The sequence below is a fragment of the Phocoena phocoena genome, chromosome 3 (genome assembly GCF_963924675.1).
Source record: "Phocoena phocoena chromosome 3, mPhoPho1.1, whole genome shotgun sequence".
Classification (NCBI taxonomy): Eukaryota; Metazoa; Chordata; class Mammalia; order Artiodactyla; family Phocoenidae; genus Phocoena; species Phocoena phocoena.
The window spans coordinates 113,414,966-113,433,790 of record NC_089221.1 but is presented as its reverse complement, the minus strand read 5'-3'; the positions used below and the strand labels follow the sequence as shown (position 1 = coordinate 113,433,790).

Sequence of the window (18,825 nt, the reverse complement as noted above, 5' to 3'; positions counted from 1 at the left end):
GTGGGTTTGTCCTATCATTAGTGATCTTTGCTTTAGTCATTCGATCAAGGTGGTATCTGTGCATTTCTGCACATCCTGGATCACAATCTGTCACCCACTGGCTTTAGCATTCCTTGATGATCTTACCTGGATCTGTGCTATGACGGTTATATAACTATGACGGTTATAAAATAGTGATTTTTCTATTTCTGTTATTTTTCCTACATTTGTTAGTTGGCATTCTTCTGTTAAGAAAAGCTTTCCTTCTGCCCTTCCCTTCTTTTTATTTTTTGTTCTATCAGTGTTGGTTCACAGATTTTTAAAATTTAGTGTGTTATACACTATCGTGTCATTACTCGTTATGATGGTCACATTGTCTCAAATTTGATCTTCAAGCTGGTTTCTGTGTCCTTCTGCCCCCTCTCCATCCGTTTCTGTACGTTTCCTTGCTTTCCAACATAATGAGATAGTCTCATCTCCCCCTGACCTTCCCCTGCCCTAGTCTTGGAATCGGCCATCTCTTCAGGGGCGTCCTTGGTCCTTTTCCCAGATATAATGTTATTGGTCTTATTGGTGGCTCCATGGCAACTGTGGGAGGCCAGCTGGGCAGGGATACCACCCCCCATTTTTAGTAAGGAGAAAAACAACCTCTGGGCATAAAAAAATTTGCCTAGGGTCACATATAACCAGGAAGTACTTGAGAAGGGATGCACATCCCGCTCTCCTTTTGTAATACTTTTACCACTTTTTGCTTCCATACACCATCAGGGTAGGTGGCAGGCAGGGGCAGCTGTCTCCCTAGAGCCAGAAAGGAGAGACTCAACAAGACAAGGCGCCTCTTCCAAACGGAAGTGGTCAGGCAGTAGAAGAGCTGGGTCACTTCCTGCTATCCCAGGCCTCTCAATAAGACAACACCAAGGTTCCCCCCACAGAGAACACAGTCATGAGGGTTATAGAGTTTTTTTGTGTTCTGTTAAAAGAGTCTAGGCGTAAAAAGTAATTGGGGTTATAGTTGTGAGGCCTTTGCACATATTTGGAACTTGTCACATATTTGGACCCTCTGCTTGTCAGAGACTCGTAGGTGGCATGGCTGGTAGCATGAAGTAGGCCTGATTCTTCTCACTATGCGGATGAGGAAACAGAGGCCCAGAATTTATGTGTCACATCCAGGAGAACCATGTATAACACAGGCAGTCAGCCAGGGAGACCAGGGAAGACGTCACTAGATAGGACTTGGAGAACATTTTTAAGGTCTGGCCCGGCAGTTTACATGCTGTGTGACCCAGAGAGAGTCACTTAACCTCTCTGGACCCCAATTTCCTTACAAATCAAATGGAGACAGCAGTCCCTGCTTCACCAACTCCAGGCTGCTATGAGAGGGGCTTTGTTTGAGTATAATGGGAAAGCTGACATGATGTGCAAACCCAGCCAGCCGGTGTTTCCTGGTTCCCGAATGCTGTGATGCCCCCGGCACTGGAGTGACACTGGGGGTGTTCATAGACACGTTCGTTAGGTCAAATACAATAGCAGTTTCGTTTCTTCTGTCAAGCTTCCTCTTTTCAGTTAGCAGGGCGTTGGTGGGGGGATACCACTGCCCCATCATGTCTGAGGCAACTACTGTCCGCGCCGCACAGAAAATCTGTACGTCTTCCTTCTCTATGCCTGGTTGGCTCTGAAACTGAGTGCAGTGCTCATGAGGGCCAGGTCAGCCGGTCCGTTCTCATGGGAACGGACCTTGAGACCCTGCAGCCTCCCCACCAACTGTGCCTGTCTCTGGCTGTCATAGGTGCAGTAGTGGTCCCAAAGAGGGGTGGGACAGGGCAGCCCAGCCCTAGAGCTGGCCAAGTCGCTCAAGGGAAATCCTTACTTTGGCGTTAGCCATGTTAACCCCTGTATATTAAAGAGTAATATATATTTTTAAATTTTACCAAGTGCTTCCAGCAGAGCTATTAGCTGAATCTGAGCCATTTCCTCTGCCTATACGCAGTGCTGAGTCATTATGTGACTGCTGCCCAGTGCCTGCCCCCGACTGGGTACCTGGTCTGTGTGACGAGGCCTTGAGGGACGTCCTGAGCACTATACTCAATCACTGTTGGTGGTCACTTGTGTCTGGTTGCCTTATGGGACAGGAGCTGAGTTCTGGGGCCACATCCAGTGAAGCATTGCTCCATTCCCCCCATCAGGACAGTGCTGCACCCCCACCCTCACTGCTCTTAGGCGGTGATCTGCCCTGAGCCCCTCGGGCTGAGATGTGGGGGCACGTGGATATTGGGAAGTCCTGGGCATCTGCCTGCTCAGAACTTTGGTTTTGGTCCCTGAGAGAGAAGTAAAGGTGGGCCAGCTCGCTCTTGCTCTTTGCTCTTGTTTCACTGAAGACCCTTTCCCACCCATTCATACTTACTGAGCACCTGCTGTGAGCCTGACCATGCCAGGCTCTGTATGAGTGCACAGGAATGACTGGGGAGGAAACGGTCTCTGCTCTGTGGAGCTCTCACAGTCTAGTCTGGGAGACAGAACTAGCCAACCCAGATGGTTACTGACTGTGCTGAGTGCTGTGGAGGCTGTACACAGGACAGAGGGACCCAGGTGATGATGTGGCCCAGGAGGGCTTCGTTGAGGAGGAGACATCAGCTGAGACCTGGAGAAGGAGACGGTGCCAGCCAGCCCTGCGAGGGCTGGGAAAGGGGTTCTGCCACCCACTCACCTGCGCACAGTGCACCTACTGGGTGCCAGCCTCTTCCCAGAGCTGGGAGAAGCCAGGAGAGCAGCGCTCATGCAGCTTAGGGCCGAGTCAAGGATGTGGCCCAGACATCATTCTCCAACACAAGGCATCTGAAGGAAGTACCACCCATTCCGCAGGTCCTCATTGAGAGCTACGGTGTGTCCGGTGCTGAGATATAAGCCAGAACAAGACCTCCCCCCAGCCCAAAGAGCTTTGTCCAGAGGCAGGTACAGGCAAGAAAAGGGCAGTGATGATGTAGGACTGCATGTGCTGGGAGTAGGTTTCAGAAAACATTTCCTGGAGGATGCTTGTTAACCAGTTGACCAGAGCTGCCCTGCTTGTCCAGTTGTCACCTGAAGGGCCCTATGGAGGGATTGTTTTCTTCTCTTACAGGTGGCCTACACAATTGCAGGCATGGTGATGGGGTGTCACACAATGCTCTTTTGAAATGGCTGGGCCAGGCCTCCTCCTGTGAGAAGGCCCCGGTGGAGAGATGAGGAGGGGTCTGGATGCTCAGGAGTTGCTGAGCTAGCTGCAGGGCCCACCTAGGAACAGGTAGCTCTGGAGCAAGGAGCTGACATCTCCTTGGTGGCCAGCCAGGGGCACCACTTGGGGTGCCACGATGTTCAGTAGAATCAGGTAGAGGCAGCAGAGCCAGGTGGTTAAGAGCGTGAACCTTGGTGTCAGAGCTGCCATTTCTTCGCTGTGGTCTTAGGCAGGTCACTCACATCCCCAAGCTGCAGTTTTATTATCTGTGAAATGGGGGTTACAGTCACTGTGTCATAGAGTTACTATGAGGTGGAAATGAGTGGATGCACGTGAAGTGCTTTTCTGTGCCTGCACAGTGTAGGTGCCCCAATGCCAACTGGTAGCGTAAAAGCAGAGGGAGGGGTCCCCAGTAATCCTGCTCTGGCTGCTGAGGTAACTGAGGGTTGCCCACTTCCTTTAGGGATGGCGATGGAGGCTGTCACTGCCCACTCATGCGTGGTGTCCTTTCATCAGGCACCTGTAGAACATCTTGGCTGTTTCAGGCCTACTTGCTCTGGTTTATTTCAAGCTGCCATTTGACCCCTCCTCAAGCCTGAATCACCCTCAACACCAAGGTGCCCTGTTAACCAAACTCTTCTGTCTGGTATTGAAGGCCACTTCTGTCCTGAGCTCCTGGCACACTCATGAAAACCTTGAAGGGTTTTCTGGTTAGCTAGGAGCTGAGCATGCCCAGCCCTGGGCCTGTGTTAGGCCAGAGCTGAGGCCAGATCAACATTAGAGCATCTGGACAGGCAGCAGCCCAGCAGGCCAGGGGCCATCAGAGCCCAGATAGATGATCTCCTGTGGAGAGCATGTCTTCGGGGGTGAGGGACCATGCTCACTCATGGAGTACTTCGTGGGTAAGTACTCCTCCTTAGGGTCTGTTCAAGGCTGGGGTGGATGTGGGAGGAGGATGTGGCCTTGCGTCTTGCTGTGAAACTTGAAGCTGGCATCTGTTTCTCCTCTTGGGTGCAGAGCCCAATCATCTGCCAAACTTAAAAGGAAAAGGCAACATCTGGAACAAGCTTAAGTCTGGCAACCAGACAGCTCCTTCTGCACACCTCTATGTGCCTGGCAGCCCTTCTGACTCTTCCCAGAGCTCCTCCTGAGGAATGTGATGCTGTTTGCTGGTCTTCTCAGTGCCCCAGGGCAGTCCATTCTCAACTCTTTGGCCCTTGGCCTTCCAGCGTAGGTGATGATAGTAGCCCCACCTCTTGGGGTTGCTTTGAAGATTGATATTGCATCTTATGAATTTAGCCAGCATTCCTACCAAACACTCAATAAATGATGGATAAAAATAAGTATTATCAGGGGGAAACTGAGGTAGTTTCTTTGAGGCATCATCTTTGTCCCCATATTACTGTGGTACTTTTTTCTTAAATGATATTTACAGGGAACTTGAATTAGTTCAGCTCAGAAAGCCTCTTTGGAGTTTCTTCGCTCTGCTCAGTACAGCACTGCTCTGTGCTGGAAGGTATAGGAGACATGAAATAAGGAACACGTGACATGGCTTTTGCCCTAGTGGAACTTCCATTGATGTTGGGGACACACAAGCCCACAGACCAGTAGGGGAATAGGGCAGGTCTAAGGGACAAGTTAGAAGCACTGGAGTCCTACAGTGGGGGTAGCAGGGGGAATGAGAAGTGTGTGGAAGAGCAAAAAGCAACCATGCTATGATTCGATGGATGCAGAGCACTCTGGGTCAGCATTGGTCGGACTGTGTTCAGCAGAACCGAGGTGTTTGGTGAAATTTAAGAGGTAGTCCACCAAAACATAAGGCTCTATGGGTGAAAGTAGGAGATGGCTAGATTCACACTCCCTCTTTTGAGATGGATATGTGAATACCTTTGTTGAGTTCCTGAGTAAAGGAACTGGTTTTAGTTTGGGTACCACCGAGAAACCGCTCTCTTTACTGCAGGACTTTTCAGAGCCTTTAATATACTGGTGTCCCATGAATCCCCAAGGGAGGGAACTGTGACATGTAGTGGTTCCCAGACTTTTATCAGAAAGCCTTTCAAGGAACACCTGTAAACACCTTGCACCATACCGTGTGAGGACACTTATGGGTTAGGCCCATGAGAAATGGTCCATGAGAAATGAAGAGTGCCAACTGAAGAAACAAAGCTGAAGGCCACCATGAAGGATGCATTTTGGTCTGGCTCATGACATTGAGGCGCAGAGCTTGGCTAATAGATAAGGAGACCTAGGTCTGCCTCCTGCATACAGGGCCCAACACATTAGAAGGTGCTTCAGCATTCACACAGGGAGGCTATGACTTGGGAAAGCTGTGCAGTTATTCTGCCCAGCTGAGCCACTCATGCACTGACCACTCTCCAGGGCTGTGCCAGTCACTAATATGCCAGACAAAAGTCCCTGCCCATGGGACTTACCCTGGAGGGAAGTGCCTTTGGAGGCACTCACCCAACGCCTGATGACATCTTTTTCTTTTTCTGGTCCAGAAACCCTGTTACATAGCCTGATCACACAGCTTATTGTGCCAACCTGCCTCCTAGGATGTAAGCCTGTTTGCAAAAATCAAATCTGTTCTCAGAGGATTTCTCCACAGTAAGGAGGGTGGGAAGCCCTGGCTGCCAGCTCTCAAGACTGAATGTTGACACTTTGTAATAAGTGTAGACACCACCCCCCCCGCTCCCCCAGGGGACCACCATGAGAGTTCTGCTGATTTGGATACCCCAGCTCTGGTCTGTTTAAATACCTACTGTTATAGTATTATATTTCCACCTCTTATAGGATAAGGCCATGGCTAGAATTATTTTTTCTGTCTTTTTTGGCTCTAATCTACAAAATGATGAAGATATCCAGACTTGCATATTCTTAACCCCCTACTCCTTTTCCATTTCCCCATGCCCTGTCCCTCACCATGCCCTGTGTCTCAGACCTCGGTCTTCCCTCTCCTGTTTCTCGTCAGTGACCAGGACCTCCACACTCTTCTAGCAGGCACCTGGCATCGCTCACAGCAGGCACTCCAGTCTGAAACTGTCTGCGGGTACTTCGCTAACCATGGGGAAGTTTACAGGGCCAGCTCCTGACCTGGGGAACGAACAGGGTTCACCCAGGTCACCCTTACGGCTGCTTTACAGACTGGATGAGTCCTAGCCCTTGTGCCTGACTGCATCCTGTAGTAAAACCCCGGGGAAGAGGGATGGTTGTTAAAAATACACCTTGCTGTCTGGTTTTGGCTAGTAAAGTGATCATCCTCATCCCAAATTTCAGCTTGTTTGATTTCTAATCTATAACTCAGGTCAGATGTTGCATATCCCTTTGGTGTTAGTCATTGTCTGCGCTCCATCCCTGCCCCCATCTCTTGTAAGTATAGTAGGGAGAGGCCTCCTCTGTCAGCAGTGTGTCCTGTTACACAGATACTCATTTCAACAAACATCCATCCACTTAGCATTTCTGGCCTGGGAAAGAAAGGATCCGATAAGCTTGGAAGATTACGGTAGGCGGAGCCTGCAGTTGTCTCTGTCACTTACCTGGCCTCTTTACCACTTTTCTATCCGGAACAGCCAACTGTGTCCTGTACTCACACAGCTAAAAATAGGGCAGGGAGAAGAGGACAGGCTGGCTCCGTGATGCTCCGAGGCTCTCTGAATTCCTATGTCTCTTGGTTATTTGCATGACCACCCTACCTTAGACTTACACTTCAGGCCAGGACCCAGCTAACTCTTGCCAGTGACTTCATGCTTCCCTGGGGCTCCCAGAACCCCACAGCACTCACTGTTCTGCAAAGCCCTTCAGCAGCTGAAAGGGAGGACTAGATTTTAATGAGCCAGAGGGTTGCTGCGACTAGAAAAAAATTGGAAACACAGAAGTTGAAACTCCAGTGTTCTGGCAGCCTATATTTAAATGTATGTTCCCTTTTCCAGTTATGTGAGTAATTTATGTTTGAAAATTTAAGAAGGGAAAACTCACTCATAATCCCACTGCCCAGAGATAGCCGCTGGCACTGAATGCCTTTTGTGTGTATGTGTACATGCATGAAAGGGAGTTAGATTTTAGTCTATTTGTTTTCATTAATATCTGCTGTTGATGATCACTGTACATGATCATACGAAGCAAATCATGAAGTCATTAAGGGAGAGCTACATTGTCAGTCCTCCTCAGTCTCCCAGGAGGAATAGATGATTCCGTGGTGGATGAACATTCAAGGGGCGCTGGAAAAAAGCAGCTTTTTAGCACAGTGTTCCCTTGACATTTCCCTGATGACTTGTTGTCAGATGGCCAGCCTGTTAGCAGACCCAGGTGAGTCAGACCTCGGGGCTGAGGCCAGACATAGAAACCACTGAGGGGTGGAGTTTCCCCAGTGCTTCACTTCCCCATCCAAGGTGTGGAGGCGGCAGCACGGCTTGAGGACGTGCTTCTCCCAGGGCCACTTGAATCTGCTGCAGAGCTCAAAAACTGAACTTTCATCTGGTCCTTCATTCAGTTCTTCTAAAGAGGCCATGAGGTTGTCCAGGAGAGTGTTAAGTGTGGCCTGGGCCCCCTTCACAAAACAGTGGCCCCATGTCCCCTGTACTCCCAGCCCCGGGGGTTGGACCACATCACTTGGATCAGAGAAAGGAAAGGTCTCATTGCTTTCTTTTGCAAATATTTTCTCCTGCTCTGTGACTTCATATTCTCTCAACACTGTATTTCAAAGAGCAGATTTTTTTTTATTTTCAAAAAGTTTCAATTTTTTTCACGTATTGTGCCGTTGATGTTGTATCTAAAAAGTCATCACCAAACCTTGAAGTCATCTAAATTTCCTCCTGTGTTATCTTCTAGGAGTTTTATAGTTTTGTATTTTACATTTAGGTCTCTGATCCATTTTGTGTTAATTTTTGCAGAGGGTGTTAGGTCTTTGTCTAGATTCAGTTTTTTGCATGTGGATGTCTAGTTGTTCCAGCACCATTTGTTGTAAACCTCTCTGCTTTCTTGAAGATAAGCCATGTTGCCTAGGAAACCTCAGTGGTCAAGGATTCTCATTGTTGCTTCATGATTCCCCTTTGAAGGACTATATGCAGCTTTCATTTCTGTCATTGGGGTCAGCATATGCATAGCTGAGTTCCCACCAGAAGTTCTGTTTTCGCTTGGGCCAATGGGAAGGCATGAAGCACTACAAAACTGATTCTGGATTTAGGCAAGGAAAAATGTGTGACCCAGACTGTGCATGCCTCTTTCATTCAGACCTTCCATCTGGGCTCACTTTATACATCCTTTAGAATTTCATTTAGTGAGGTCTTCTGGTCGTAAGCTTTCTCAGGCTCTGATTTTGAACATGTCTTTATCTCATCCATAAAGTTTTTAGCTGTTGTTTCTTCAGTGTCTCTATTCTAGTCTCTTTCTCCTTATGGAACACAAATTAAACATTCATTAGTGTTTTATCTAAGTTCCATATCTGTTCATCTCATTTGTATTTTTCATTTCTGTCTCTCTAGATTACTTTCTGGATAATTACTTCTGGTCTATCTTGTAGAACTATCTCCCAGTTTACTAATTCTCTCTTCAGCTGTGTCTTATCTGCTATTTAATTCAGTCACTGAACTTTTAATCTCAGTTGATATTTTTTACTCTGGAAGTTGTTTGGTTCTTTTGTGAATCTGCTTGGTCATTCTTTATAATATCTTGTTTTCTCTTCATTTTCAAATTTTTCTTTAAATATATATTATACACAGTTCTCATATATTTTTCTGAATAATTATCTTTTCCCCAGCTTTATTAAGGAATAACTGACAAATATAATTGTATATATTTAAAGTGTACAATGCAATGCCTTAACATAAATGAAATGATTACCCAGTTTATCTGAAGTCTTTATGAGTCTGTTTTTGCTGGATTTTCAGTCATTGTTCAGAAAGCCTACCTCTCTCCAAGGCTGCAGAGGAATTCCCTCATGCTCTTGCTTAGTATTTTTATGGTTTAATTTTTTACATTTTTACTTTGACCCATTTGGAATTTATCCTGATATATAGCGTGGGAGAGGGCTCAACTTAATTTTGTTCCAGGTGGTTACCCATCTGTCTCAACACAATTAATTGGATATTCCGTCTTTTCCCTGGTGATCTGAGATACTGCTTTTACCATACATGAAATTTCTAGATATAATTAGGGCTACTTCTCGACTTCCTTTTCTGTTTCATTGGTATGTTTATCTAGTTATATACTTTATAATATCTTTCTCATATCTGGTAGGTCTTTCCTGTCTTTTTATTTTTACACAAAGTAATTGTTTCCTTTAATAAGTAATACATACCAATGACAAAATTCATGTTCCCAAAGGACATACAGTGAGACATGCATTTCTCTCCCTATTCTTTCACACACCCAGTTCTCCTCTCAAGAGACAATCAGTGTTACCAGTTTCTTATATATGTTGTATATGTTTCTAAATATACTCTTCTCCCTTTTCATTTCAAAATAAATATAGTAAATGTAATGGGTGCATGTGATATGCAGAGACTGACATTTATATTTGAGCCAAAATCTGAGGGTGGTTGATCTGCCTCTAACCTGCCCCAACATCGCTGGTCCCCTCAGCCAACCTTGAGTCCTGATTTGAGACTGAGAGGGACAGCCTGCCTGGATCCTGGGCCATCCTGGGGCTGCTTTCCCCCGGGATGACAGCTTTGTAGTTCACACGGCCTGCCATGGATCCTGAGTATTTGTTCTCATCCATAAAACCAGGACAGTGCCTTGGAGAACATCCCTGCACTTCCATCCTGCATCACCGCCTGAATGCTGCAGTGCTTGTTCACTGGTTTAGTAATTCATCTGTAATGACCTATTTGTGAAAGAGTTACCAAGCTCTGACCAGGTACAAGGTGCTGAGCTGGGTGCTGGGGGTCCGAAGAATCACTGTTGATTTCAGCAGATTTGTACTGAGTGTCTGTGATGGGTCAGACATCCCTAAGGACATATTAGTGACCCCCAAGGCTGGGACTATGCCTTCCCTACCCCCTCCCTCATCACATAGGTTTTTGTTGAAGGGTAAGAAGACTAGTTAGAGGAAGGATGAATTTCTGGAGAGGGGAGTGTAGGTAATGTCAGATGCTGCCAGGAAATTGGTAAGGATGAGAGTTGAACTAGACCCCTGGGTTTTTTTAATGATGCATAATTAGGATTAACACCAGGGCGTCCTGGACCAGACCTGCCTGAGGAGAGGCAGGTGGCAGGGCAACTGTTGGTGGCAAATAGGAAGGCACTGGGAGTGTTTCAAGAGTTGATCTCTCACTCCTGCCAGAAAAGGAGGTCTCCAGCTGCACCTCGAATAACAGAGGAAGCCAGGAGCTGCCCACCTGATTAAAGTAGCAGCATCCCAGGAGAGGTGCTTGAGGTCCCCCTGGGTCCCCTGTGGATGACCATCAAGAATGGCTTTAAAAGAACTACTTACTTAGAGGAGGAGGAGGAAGTAGGTAAGAATTCTACAAATATCTCTTCTCTCAATATCTTCCTGTTAAAATATCAGCAACTAATAAAATATATTTATAGCCCTCTTACCTTCTTTCCCTGCCTGAGGGCTTCTCTGTTTAGTCAACCCAGAATAAAATACCATGACAGCAAAAAGCCACTTCTCAGAACTATAAATAAGTCCTAGCAAGGAGACAAACCCAAAGGATACTAACCACAGTCAGCCTCTCTCTCTCTCCCTCTTCCCACCACCCCCTCCAGTTCTGGTTGCCAAGAGGATGACACACACACACTCCTTGGATTTGCCAGGCTGCTCAGCCAGCCTACAGCTCTGACCCTGCCTCCACCTTCCCTCCCTCCCGCTCTCTTCCTTTATCTTCCACCCCACCTTCTTCCTTTTTAGACAAGTGCCCTCCATCTAGTGACCAGAAAACGTGTTCCCTGGTACTTCAAGAGGCCTGTGGGGTCTACAGGGGGACATGTGTTGGTCTACAGGGGGACATGTGTCGAATGGCCTTGATAGAAGACATTTACATATGTCCTCCGTATAGAAGGAGGCTCCTTCTCTGCCAGAGCCCACATTTCTTGCCTGCAGAACTGTGAGGACCATGTGGAAATCCAGGGCCTCTGGAAAAGGCTAATCTATCGGCTTCCTTTGCCGTCGATATCCTGATGGATGCTTCCTGTGGTAATGGGTAACTGAGGTAGTCTTTGGTTAACATTTCTCTGTTGTCTCTGTAAATCTGGATGTTGACCGCTGCAACTCAATATCTGCTGTTCATTCAGAAAATGAAGGTCTTTAACTCCAGTAGCATTGTTTTCTTTGCTCTCCCACCTCTGCCCCAGGCCCTGGCAGTTTCCCTCACAGATTAAAATCGTGGCTTGTCAAAATGTGAGTTTTGGGGCACAGAGGGCAGTGCTTTGCATGCAGGCAAAGGCAGGACGGTTTAGATAATAAAACGCCTGTCGTACATTGAGCATTTACTATGTGCAAGGCATTGGCTAAGTGCTTTACATCTGGTAACTCACTGAATCCTCAAACCACCTATTTTGCTTAGGAGGAAATTGAGGCTCGAGGAGTTTAAATAACTTCTCCAAGGTCACTCAGCACAATAACTCATCTCTAGAAGAGCATTTCTGTAGGCTCTCAATGGAGCTAAAATCTTAGCAGTGAAAAGGGGAGCCCTGGGGCTTGGGATTACTCAGTGCACTTTGCATCTCCTCTGCCTTTAGTGGACATCTCAGGAGGATGGGATATGCCCAGGCCTCCATGGCTGGCTCCTGTCCTCCCCAGAGCAGCAGCCTGGCCGAGGAGGCAGATGTGGACTCACCAGAGGAACGGGCCCTGCACAGTCACAGGTGATTGCCAAAGGGCACGTGGTGTGGGTGTGTCAGGCGGAAGACAGCCCTGTGGCCTGCTGTGGGCAAACAGGACAGGGGTCCTGCGGGATGGACCTGGAAGGACGAGTAGTCCCTGACAGGAAGGAGGTGCATGAGCACAAGAGGGGTGATGGCCATTGGAGGGACGTGTGCTGGGCTATAGGGAAGGGGCAGTCTGGTCAGTGTGGGAGGTGCTGCCTGTAGCTGGACCCAGAGGTCCTGGGGGAGAAGCACCAGACGGCCGCCCTGAGCAGAGTGGAGGGCAGTGCCCAGTCGGGTGTGGGGAGGCTGTAGCACTCAGCAGCGCTGAGGGTGGACTGAAGGGCCAAAGGGTTTTGCCTGATGTCCCTTCATTGTCCTCTTAGTGAAGGGGAGGTGGAATCCTGGGCAACAGAGCTTAGGCAAATCCTTAGACAAGTGGCCCTCAGCATTGGGAATTCGTTTAGGCAGACAGGGCTGGGCTAGTAAAGGTGACCCCAGGAGCGGCAGCCCCTTTCGGGGCCTCCCCTACTATGACACACTCATATCACTCTAAAAACAGTCAGTTATGGAAGAACCTAAAAAGTCTTCATGTGGTCAGATCTTTTTTTCCAGAAGCAGGATTAAGCAGGCTGGGACAGATGTCAAGGCAGGAGGGTGCTTACGACATACAGTTGCCAAGGCCAGTGGGGTGGCATATAGCATAGTTGCCATTTCTCATTTATGCTGTGTTTTCAATTTACTTTTTACATTTTGAAAAGATAAATTGTGCACAAGATAAACTCAGCGCCAAAAGGGTAGAAAAAGATGTCTCCCTCGGATCTGGTCGCCAGTTCCACTCCCAGGAGGCAAAGCTGTGCCACATGTCCAGGAACACGTGTCAGCGCGGGCGACAGGCATGGCCTCTGCCCCCCACAGGATGGCAGCCTACAAAAGCCCTGCTCTGCTCCTTGTTTCCCCTTTAAAAGTCCGTCTGGGAAATGGCACCATGTCAGGGCTCTTCAAATGAGTTTCCTCTTTACATTACACTCTTCAAATCATTTCATGTCAGCAGACATCTCTTGATTGTTCACCCCTTCCTGAGATGAATTAAGAACAAATGGCTGTGATTTTCCATATCAAAACAAACATACATATTAACCATTTCCTTGTAAATTAATTTCGAGTCCTTGAAAGCAGTGAGCGGTGGGGAGAGGGCCCTGCCCGGCTGTCAGCCAGGCCCTGGGTCAGAGCAGGTTCCTCTGGCCTTCCCTAGCCACCTCGTCCTTCCGCCTTCCTTCTGGGGCCTTGCCTTGTGCTGTCTCAGCAGCTGGCTTTGGTCCTGCCCTTGCCACGCTACCCCTGCTGAGTCAGGCAAAAGCCCCAGACCCCATCCTCAGGCAGAGGATGCCTGTGGGGCCACCCTGGGTGCTGCGTAATATCAAGGCAAGTCTGGCGCACCGAGGTTAAGCGGGTTCAAGTGCATTTTTCAAACATATGTAAACTGTTAAGTGTAACAGCAAAGGGTAAACTATCAGGGGAGGAAACGCCAGGTTTTCCATATTGCTTCTCTCCTCCTCCTCTTGGCTCTCAACGTACATCCCATCTATCCACCTAGACAGCCAGCCAGCCAGCCAGCCAGTTATTTTGATAGAGGAAACTGAGGAAAAGAAAGTCTAGTTTCCTTCCCATAGAAATCAAGCCTGTTATACTCTGTTTTAAAAGATAAAGTGTGTGGCCGTAGCATCAGCATTTGGAGCTTACGTTTACCAAGTGTTCTAAGCATGTCGTTTGGTAACTCATTAATCCTCACAAGCCTAGAGGTGACCTCAATTATCATCCCCTTTTATAGAATGAGAAACTGAGGCACAGGTGTGTCTTGGCAACTCTCACAGCTAAAGGGCAGGAGCTGTGATTCACACCCAGGCTGTTTGACAGCACGCCCCCGGCTTCAGCGTGGTGCTGTTCGGGGCTACTGCCTCCACTGAAGACAGACCTAGGAGGTGAGCTTACACAGAATCGCTAGAGACTCGGGGAAGGAAGAGCAAGGCTTTTCTGATGCACCAAGCTGGGTTGGCAGTTTAAATGAAGGTAATATTTGCCAAGAATCATAATCTCTTTTTTGTTAATCTGAATAATGCAAAATTACTAATTTTTTATTTTGAAATACCAAAAACAATTAGCTTACTTCAGAAACTCTCACATTAAGCTGTGTTTCTTTCTTACTGGGAGACTGTGGGATAGGTGGGAGACTGGACCAGATGCTGCCTCCTGGGCCCTTGGCTCATGGGCCCTGAGGAGGGGATCTGTCATGTGGGCTTAACAGCAGCAGTGGACAAGTTTGTATGAGACTCGGAACATCTGCAGAAAAGCAACAGAATGGTTCATTCTTACAAAATACCTTGTTTTCTGCACAGAACATACCACCTTCAATTACTGCTGTAGGTTTTATTTTCTCTGTGGAACCCCTGTTTCCTCGGAGGCCCCTGGGACAGGCAGACTAGAGAGCTTTGCTCTGGCCCACAGGCAAGACCCTGGTGCTCCAAGCTGACGGCTCAGCGGGCTTCAACCCCTGCCACTCATCTCCCGAAAAGGTGGGATGTGGGCCGGTGGATTCTGGGCTGCCGAGGGAATTGGAAACTGTGGTGCAGTCAGGACGCAGGAAACGCTTAGCAGTCGCTCTCCGATTGGGGTTGATTGGGTTAAGGTCTTCCAGAATGGCGTAAAACAGTTCTGAACTCAATGAACTGCCGATGGCAGCCTGATGAATGGAAGGAAATACGATAAACAGATTCCTTGTCGTGCTGTCGGCTTTGTAGCAGATACCTGTTTTCTCCTTGGGATTACGTGAACATTTGCTTTCCTTTGATTTCTGGTTCTTTTCAGTATTGCTTTTGTGAGAGGAGACGCTTCAAGCAGTTCTGTAGAAGCCCCCGACTCTTCCCTTTGCAAGGTCCGTGTTTAGCCTTTGGTGCAGCCTCCACACATCACCTGTTAGCTGTTAGGAGTCTAACTCTGCCAACCATGACTTCAGCTCCCTGAAGGGAGATAGAATGCTTCAGTACAACAGATAGGGCTCAGTTCAGGCATTTGGGGGAAAAAAAAAAAAAAGACTCTAAGCCTTTGGTCTCTTGGTGAACTTGGAAAGTAGACCTATCAGAGGTATTCATGTTCAGACAGCTGGGCTGTAGCTGAGAAGGCTGCCAAATAATGCTGTTACTCAAGGTTGTGGGAATTTCGTCAAGTGGCCTTAAAACAATCGCATTCCACGCGGCTGGGGAATGGTGGGCCCGGGGGTGCCTCTGCCGTGCCTGCTGCTCTGAGGAGAGAATAAGGTCACGTCGCTGGGCCAGGCCGCTGCATATGATGGAGCCAGCGACTCACCGCTCGCCAGGGACCGGCCCTGGCCAGGAGTCGGAGCCAGAGACACTCCGGTGTTCTGCCAATTAGATCTTAAACAAAAAGATGTTAAAACAGGAAACTTACCTCACAGGTGGCCGGTGTAGCTCATCATTCAACCTGTCCCCTTTGCAGTGTTTATAACTGGGGAACCTCACCGCACTGAGGGTCCTCCCCAGAGTGACCCCACGTGCTCTGAGCCCCACACCAGTCCCAGTGCTGGCCGGCGGTATCAAAATTAGACTGTCACTGGTCAGGAAGACTTGGCTTGAGGGGTGGAGGACCTGGTCAGGGGTTTGTTTCTTCTCCCCGTTACTGCTCTTTGCCAGGTTCCTCCCGTGGTTTCTTGTTTTTTTTTTTTTTTTTTTTTTTTTTGCAGTACGTGGGCCTCTCACTGTTGTGGCCTCTCCCGTTGCGGAGCACAGGCTCCGGACGCACAGGCTCAGCGGCCATGGCTCACTGGCCCAGCTGCTCCGCGGCATGTGGGATCTTCCCGGACCGGGGCACGAACCCGTGTTCCCTGCATCGGCAGGCGGACTCTCAACCACTGCGCCACCAGGGAAGCCCCCATGGTTTCTTAACGGGTTCCATTTGTTTGGGTTACAACCTCAGGGCTGTGGCTCCTGAACCTCCTTCCGTGGCAGGATCCAAGCATGGAGCTCTGGAAGCCGTGGAGAAAAGAATTTGCGTCTGTAGATGTGCTGCTTTCCTGGTTCTCTTTCTCAGAATGCCTTTTTTCTTAAAACAGCCAGAGGCAAAAAAAATTTAGAGATGCACAAAGCCTTCCACAATGCAAGATTAATCATGTGCAAGAAACCCTCCCTGGTAGGGAGGCACGGACTGCATTCAAGTCGAGGCAGAGCTGAAGCTGGCTCCGGCCTAGCCCAGGAGGCGGCCCCCTTGCTAGTGGGGGTGAGGGGCCCATCCCCGCGGGCAGTGGGTATAGTGGCAGGAGCCCAGGCACAGCCCTGAGCCTAGGGCTTCCATGAATTTGCCCTTGCTATCATTTGCAAAGCTGAGGATCACTTGCTAGGAAGGAAACTTAATCAGGAAATCACCTTTGGTGGCGTGTGCCGTGCCCCAGTTCCTCGGCACTCACCACCCTCTCTCCTGCCCTCCCACAGACGTGCCCTGGAGAGCAGATGGGAACTGATCCATCTCGTTGAGTTGCTGGCAGTTGGCACCTCTCCTCTCCCACTGCAGCAGGCAGCCCTCTCTCAGCCAGGAAAGCCCTTCATGACTGCCGTTTCTAACACTGGACTGAGGACGAAGGGGGGTTGGGATTACTGAACACTTGGCAAGGGGCGAGTTCGTGCTCTGGGTTCCTACTTTTGTGCGCAGCAGGAGTGCGTCCTCCATCTTTCTGGGCTGTTGTCAACTTCCCCAGCCCTCTGCCTGGGGCGGAGCGGGGAACACACTTCTCATAAAAGGTGTGTCTCTGAGGTGCTCCCTCTTGTGTGTCCCTTGACCGAAGCCGTTGCGGTGGTAACTATCCAACTGGAAAACATGCAGGAGTAAACGGAAGATAAAGCTCTTGCACAACCAGCCAAGATGGGAATCTCTGCCCCTCTTTGTTTCCCCACTTGACGCAGCTCCCTCCCTCCCCACAGGGCCGAGGGTCCTCTCTTTGAAGATAGGGAGTGGGAGGGCCAGTTATCTTGGTCTTCTGCAGATCACAGGTGAGCTGGGGTTTTGCAGAAAGGAAGGAGTCCTGGATTTTCTAGCTCCTTGGTGAAGAAGTCAGAGGAATGACAGGAAGGACACCCCAGCCCAGCTCTTTCTGAGGAGTTAGAACACTCCTCACCCCACTCCACACACCTCTCCAGCCCCTCCGTGTCCACCTTGTTATTACTCCCAGGTGGATCCAGTCTGGCTTCCCTGAGTCCAGGCTGAATTAGCAGTAAGTGAGCACAGTCCTTGACATTTCCCATGTGGAGAAACTCAAACTATTTGCGATTGCAGACACAATGTGAGAGTGGCAGCGGAGGGGGAGCTAGTGGTAGTCCAGGGGAGTTCTTGGAGAACTGATCGTCCTGTTTCTCAGCTGTGGGTGCTCCTTAGAGCTCAGTGCACTGTTTTACTTGCTTGTGTTACATACTGCCTGTCCCTCACCCAAATCAGGGGCCCAGACACACTTGGAGTTCTGGTGAGCGCTCTCCAGGTCTTTGCATTCACCATCTGCACCTTCCCCACACAAAAAATAAAGTAGTGATGCCAAAAATAAAAAGACCACTTGCCTCTTCCCCTCCAGCCTCCACCAGCGGCCACTGTGCCTTCTCTTGGGGAGAACCTGCACCCAATACTCTGGGCAGGAAGAGAAAACAGGCCACTTCCACTTTCCCGAGAAACCATAATTTCAAACGATCTTCTTGCCAAATGGATGGGCTTAGGACACTATTGTGGGTTTCTCTCTGTCTCTCTCTCTCCGTCTCTTTCTCTCTCTCTTTTTAAATGAGGGCCAGGTAAAGCATTCTTAGCACATTATGGGGAGAAGGTTGTAATCCCCCAGCCTCCTCCTGTGTATTCTGGCTTTGTAGATACTGGTGGCCTCACGTTTCCTGTGGCCTCAAAGTGGAGGAAGGCTGGGGAGGTGAGGGGGTGGTGGAGGCCAGGAAGCCAGCCAAGTGGGCTACAGCTCAGCGGTGCCAGCTGCCCTCTCCAGCCTTCCTGTCCCTTGGGCTGGCTGTGGCTGGCTCTCCTTCCTGTGCCCTTACTCCTAGGGTCAGGCTCCTGTTGCGTCAGGCTCCGGCCTCACTTCCTCACAGGTAGTGAGTTGGACAATAGTGTTGCAGATGTGCTGCCTCCTGCGTGAACGTGGGAGAATGGAGGCCAAGCTGGGCTCATTTCTGCACATGGGCATCAGGTCACTTAGGTATCCCAAGCACGCTTTCTTGCTTGGCCGTGACAGGGTCATCTCCTCTGGGCTTCGGGACACACAGTCACCATCAATTATAGGGAAGCTTCCATGAAATTGACAGGTGGGCCTGTACTCAGGCTGTATGGGAAACAGCCCTGTGGAGACTAGTGGATGAGGGTGGGAAGTGTACTGATTATCTCCCCTTCTTCCCCGGGCCTCACTCTAGTGACTTGTTCATGTGACGTTCAGGGTGAGGGACCCCTATGGCCTGGGAGCATCAAGCAGGCAGGGGCCTCAGTTGCCTCTGGTGTCCAAGTATCATCAGTGCAGTGATTGATTATTGAGTAAGTGAATTCCTGCCTTGGATTTGGGCATTGAATCCCTGTGATCCAGGTGTGAGTATCCAAGCAGATTTTCAGCTTGACACACAGACTAGTTTTTGCATTGGGTTCAGCTGTTAGTACCCCTTAACAACAGAAACCATGTAATATTGTAAATTTTAAATACATGGTTTTAATGTAGCTAGAATTTTTTCCCTAGTTATTTTATAATGATTCTGCGTTTTCGCTTTGCTGGAGATATCTAGTGTTTGCAA

At 48.9% G+C, this 18,825-nt stretch overlaps 1 protein-coding gene across 6 annotated transcripts in view; it reads left to right on the top strand.

Annotated features, from left to right (window-relative positions):
- Nucleotides 1–18,825, top strand: part of MACROH2A1 (macroH2A.1 histone) — an 80,619-nt gene that overhangs the window by 10,738 nt on the left and 51,056 nt on the right. The gene's annotated exons all lie outside the window — the stretch shown is intronic.